Source organism: Cupressus sempervirens, chromosome 8 (genome assembly GCF_028749045.1).
Source record: "Cupressus sempervirens isolate cs-2001-9-10 chromosome 8, ASM2874904v1, whole genome shotgun sequence".
Taxonomy (NCBI): Eukaryota; Viridiplantae; Streptophyta; class Pinopsida; order Cupressales; family Cupressaceae; genus Cupressus; species Cupressus sempervirens.
The window spans coordinates 374075911-374082083 of NC_143125.1; the positions used below are offsets into that span (position 1 = coordinate 374075911).

General features: G+C 33.2%; 1 pseudogene; it reads right to left on the minus strand.

Annotated features, from left to right (window-relative positions):
- Positions 1-740: 740 nt before the first annotated feature.
- On the minus strand, positions 741-4198 carry LOC149542869 (uncharacterized; annotated as a pseudogene).
- Between the last annotated feature and the right edge of the window lie 1975 nt (positions 4199-6173).

Sequence of the window (6173 nt, forward strand, 5' to 3'; positions counted from 1 at the left end):
TTTACTTTTTAATCTCCAAGATAACCATGAACTAAATGAAATCACCAACATCCAAATCACAAGACTACCATATTTTTCTCTCTGTATTAAAAGGTGAAAGCTATTTGTATTAGATCTCTCTATATTAAAAGGAGAGAAAGCTATTTGTATTAGATATCCACATCACAAAACTACCATATTTTTCTTAGTGTATATAGTCCCTTTTGGATAGTTCTGTCTCATTTTGAGGCAACTATACTCAAATGTTAATTTGTTTCTTGGATCAATTTTGTGATAGTTTTTAGCATCAATGTTTTGGATCATCCTACGTGATGTATCAATGTTACTCTTGCCATATCCTGATGATGGATCATGTAGTATGATCTGAAACATTGATGCTAAAATCTGTCACACAATTTATCCCAAAAACAAATCAGCATTTAACATGGATTGTGAAGATCTGGTAGACTTACTTTTATTTAAGTCATGTCAATTATTCATGATACATTCTTGCACATTTATTATCGTGGAATCTGCTTCTACATAAACAAGATAGGAAAACATGGCTTCATGCCAAGCAAATCTTCATGCTAAATCTTATAGTTTAAATCTCATTGTGATAATAAAATAGAAAATGTTAGTGTACTTCAACCATGAACTTTACATTGGTTAGCATGGAGAATAAATAGAAAGCAAGCAAAAATTAGTAATATATGCATACTTTTGATTTGTATATTTAGCAAATAAGAAAAGAACATAGATTAAATATGAGGGGTTCCAAGTAGGCTGGTTAATACTAGTCTCTTTCTAATTTATTCCTTTGATACAAAACTTTAGGAATACTCAAAAAATTATTCCTTCCTAGTATCTAATTAAACATCTTCACATTAGTTCAGAAACCCTAGGTCTGAAATTGAATACATGCATGCTGAAGAAGTTATAAAAAAAATTAGATAGAACTCAACATATCTTAGGAAATTAAAATATATATCAATCTAGTATATTTGAAATAGGATTGAAGCATTTCACAAACCTTTGTAACTACTCCTCAAAACCTCGCATTTGGTAATGGCATCTTTGCATTGCATGCGCTCCCCCTGAAGCTCTAGCTCCAAAGCATCCACTTTTTCAGACAACCCTTTCATCTTAGTTTTTGTTGCCTTGAATTGAGATTTAATATTTGATTTATGTGAAATCATGGCTACTAGTTCATTCTCTAATAACTACTTTTATTCCCTAGCAGATTCAAGTTGCATTTGCAAGTTTGCTAGCATTTTTGCTGATTTAGTAAGTTGACTTTCTGTGTGTTCAAGTTTCTCTTTAGTTGCAACTAGGACTACATTTTAGATTAGCATTGTCACTCTTCAAATGTGTAAGTTGTTCCTCTAACTTTGTAACTTGATGTTGGGTGTGATCAAGCTTCTCTTTTGTTATAATGAAGACTCCTTCCAGATTAGCATCCTCACTCTTGAGATGAATGAGCTCCTCTTTTAACTCAATAATCTGATACTGTGTGTGTCCAAGATCCTCTTTGTTTGCAGCCAAGACTATTTCTAGATTTGTATTCTCACTCTTGAAGCACATAAGCTCCTCTTCTAACTCTCCAATTCTTCTTACTTGGGCCTTCAACTCAAATCCCAAAGATATTTTTTATACTTGAATGCTGTTAATCTTCCTAATTATGTATAAATTACCACCAACTAGTTGAAAGCATAGGCTATTAGCCTTTTCTTCTCCTGAAAGATCATGAGCACTTTCTTGTCTTGTGAAATTATCTATACTAATCAAATTACGAAGAAAACTAGACTACATCAGGTTGGGCAATTGGTTGCCAAAATCTATGGCTTCATTTTGGAAGATTTCACTGAAACCATGAGCAAACATTTTCCTAAATTGAGATAAAAAAGATATCAGCTCAACAATTAACTTTGTAATTTTTTCTTTGCACTACAAAAAGTAATCCACTAACTGAGAAAACTCCTGAATTCTAAAAACTAGGTTATTAGTATTAGATGATTTAAATTTTTGAGTCTTTTTAGGGTCTTGGGCTATCGATTGTAAGAAATTAATGATGTTGACAATAGAAGTTGCAAACTCTACATCAATAGAACTAATTCTAATCCCAGTATCAGAATGAGAAGTGAAGTTAGCTTTCACAGAAGATCAAATATGTGTTTGAGAATCTCTAGCACTTTCAATATCTATTGCCATGGCATATTTGACCTCATCTAGTATTTTGCGTAGGTTTGCACCCTCAACATCAACAACAAGGATTATATCATGCTTTTCTTTGAGACTAACTAGGACAGATTCATTCCAAGTGTTTCTAGCTTGCAAAACAATTATATTTTCTTGTAAATGGTTCATTTTTTTTAACAACTCAGAGCATTCTTAATTGACAGTTTGAAGCTTTGATTCTTTTTGTGCAAGAGCTTCTTCTAAGAAAGCTCTATCTTCTTGATTAGATGAAATATCAAAACTTCTTGAAACATTCTTGTCAGTTATTTCATCTAAATTTCCTACTTCTGTTTGATCCAATCTAGTTGAATTCATGGAAGCCAATCTCTCCATCTCAAGGAAATCATCCATCGAATCTACCTTGGACGCATCACTGAGCTTCTTAGCTTTGCCAATGACCTTTTCTATTTTGATATGATCTAGCTCTGTAATCAGTGCTGAAGCCCATGACTCTGCACTAGGGTCACCATCATTCTTGTCCTCAAAAATGGAAGACAAGCTTGGTGGATTGCTTGTGCTTTCATTTCTTGATCCTTCCAAATGCAACTCAAGTGCAGGTTTTCCTTGCCTTCACCTCAAAGATTCCAACTGTTGTTTAATAGTGGAGAGTTTGGCAACTATTCTAGCACACATGACTCTAGAAGCCTTAAGCTCACTATTTTTCTTTGAGAGAGCATCTTTTAGCATTTTGTTCTCTTCTTCTATTTCTGGCACTTTTCCTATATGGTATTTAGTTGCTTTCTGAGAATGTTCTTTATGTCTATCATTTAATGTCTCTACTAAAGAACATGGTGAACTAGCACCCTTACTAAGTGACTTCCTCAATTTGATATCCCCAGACTCCCTTCCAATAGTATCTACTTCAAGTTTCATTTGAGCCAGTGTAGTAGGCCCTAGTAATCATTTTTTAAGCAGACCTCTTAGCCTCTGACACTCAGCCTCTAACTTGGTAACTTTCTTAACTATTTCTATTTGCTGCTTGCTAGTAGCTTGGGTAGATTTCTTATTAATATCCCTTTCATCAATTATTATACCCAGTTCTTTGTTAAGTGTGTGAAGTTTACATTTGAGGCCAACATTCTCACTTTCTAACATCTCAAGTTTAGTTTGAAGAACTTTAGCCTTAGACTCAACTTAGTTTATGTCTTCTTGCAAATCAAATAATGCTTTTGAATTTTCCTGAAGAGATGTGGATGCTGCATTACTTCTTTCTTCTACCTCATTTAGTAGCTGCTCTAGTTCTACCATTCTAGAATCAAGCTCACATTTTGATTTGTCCCATTCTCTAGTCTTTTTCACCATAGCCTCATGAAGCTTTTGTTCTTGTTCCTCTCTTAAACTCCTAAGCTCCCATGAAATTACCTGATTAATTGTCTATATTTTTTTAAATACAATCATATTTGAGGGTTAATGATGAAGAAACTCTGAAATTAGTGCTCAATATTTTGATTCTATCACAACTTTTTGTTTAGCATGTTTAACAAGAGAAAATTCAAACATTACTGCATTAGGAGAGAAAGTATTTGATTTTATAAAAGTTTGTTTACACTATATTTATTAATCAGAAAAAATATGGGAATTTCCTCTGTATAGATTCATTAGTACTAATTCAGAGGATTTTGCAACTAAAGTCTGCCTCAAGCAATTCTCAAGTGCCACAATCAAGCTTTGAGACTGTCAAGAGAGGTAAAGGGAAACCTAAACAAAAATCTTCCAGTTGTGGGAAGGATTAGGCTAGCGTGGTGGATTGTTATGGAAAGGATAACCTCAAAGTGTTGAAGGAAAATTCATTAGGACCAAAGTTAAGGTGTGAGCATTTGTCTCCTGTAAGATCTTTCCCAAGTAAGAAAACTTGTTGATTGTTTCTTTGTCTCCACCACAAGAAAATCCAAACTCCAAAACCCATTAAACATAAGAGGCCCAAACTTACATTGAATGAGACTGCCACTTTATGTTTTCTAGAGTCTCCAGCTGGTACCATACCTTTAAAAGAACTATTTAGCTAAGGAAATCAAATAAAGATTGAAAATATTGAAGAAGCAAAAATAACCTCACCTTCTCATGAATTCACTGTAAAAGCCATGGGTGCTGGAGACTCCCCAAGACAATTCTACATAGTACCTCCAAATAGTAGAGGATTTCCTTTGATACTAGCAAATTCCAGACACCCAAACCCCAGAATCAACACTTCAATCTAAATATAGGTTATATTTTAATGCAAAAATGCATTCACGTGTGAAACATAATTCCCACATAGCATAAGAGGGAAGATTGTTCATACATGACGGTTCAAGCATGAGTCATGGGTACTGACCTAGTCAAATTGTTGTGGGACAAATCTCTAAAAATGGGGCATACAAGTTAAATACTAAAAAAAAACCTAAATGGAAAATAAAATATAGATAAAGAGTAGAGCCTTACAAAAATTCTTCAGGAAGTGGACTTGATATTTCATTGTTTTGCAATAGGTTGCACATGTGACAAAAATTAGCACATTTGTCTCATTTTGTAATGCTCATACCTTAATTCTTAGGCATTCATTTCAGAAAATGATGTCTTGTTCTTTTCCTTAGAAATCAGTCAAAATGGATACAAAAATGTTCTTGTCACAAAATTCCCCAAAAAGACCTGAATAGAGACAAATAGTTTGAAGTTTGAAGCCATTGCAACACACTTGCATGTTGACACAAATAGATATTTTTAGGATATATTCATAATTGGAAATGCAATGAGTCCAATTCTTTTAGATGAATGCAGCTTACAGCCATGAAAATCAATTTCACTTGGGTTAAATTTAATTTTGCATATGTTGGTTTCAAGTATACATTTGACATCTTTGCTAGAAATGGGTTTATTAAGTAATATGGTAACATAGAGGAGTAACACAAATTATCAATGTTTAGTTTCATCTGGATTACCATGGTCAACATGTAGATACGAACAAGATGGTTTCATAAACAAAACATTAGAAAGTACTATAATTTTTTCCTTAAAAAATGTTAGGGTTAGGTCAAGAATCATGGATGCGATTGCAAAGAAGTTGCATATTCTCAGTGATTGCATATAAAAAATGGTGGTAGAATGCAAGTGTAAAGCCAATTTACACACTCACTCAGCATCTTTTTAATTGAGGAAATTTGAATGATTCACACTCATATATAAACCATTTCAAGCAAAGAAATAAACATTCTATAAACGAGAAAATACAAACCAAAATGGTTGAGCATAGCCATTGTTGTAGATTTTGAGATTTCTCCAACCCACTACTATCTGCCTCTACTACTATATACTTAGTTGTTGTAGGCAGCAATACAAAATAATATCAAAAGTGTATACCTAGTTGTTGTAGGTAGAAATACAAAAGAATATCAAAAGGGTTATCAAGAAGCAGGAAGCATGTTTAATTTGTAGAAATGCTCGAAATTTACCTACCCTTGTTTTGATTTGCAAGCTGCATACACAAACTCACATGCTAATGGTTGTCTTAGGCTTTTTCTTCATCCTTTTTTGAGAACCTGGGTTTGCTAGGTTTTGGCGTGGGACTAACAATTTGTTTGTTGTTTGTAGATGAGCTTCCCTCTTTTTGTGATGTTCTAACTGGATTTGAATTTTGCATTACTCTAAAGCTGTAATATTATTTTAAATAGTTTGATCATTTTATGTTGGCTCCTTGGTATTTCAATCAGCTTCTAAAAAAGATCCACCCTATTTTGTTTTGTCAAACATCTTAAACTTTTTTGCATTATTCACTAGTTGACAGGATCACAACTCTAATACCACTGTGAATGCCTTAACTAATAACTTGCAAACTATCATGTAGAGGATAATGTTATGTCAATTTACATTGTAAAATGTTATGTACATATGTAGAGGATAATTTTTTTAAATTTAATAAGGTCATATTGTTGTCTGCATTAATCAATGGAATGCTCTAATTTCAAAGGTACCCTTCCTTG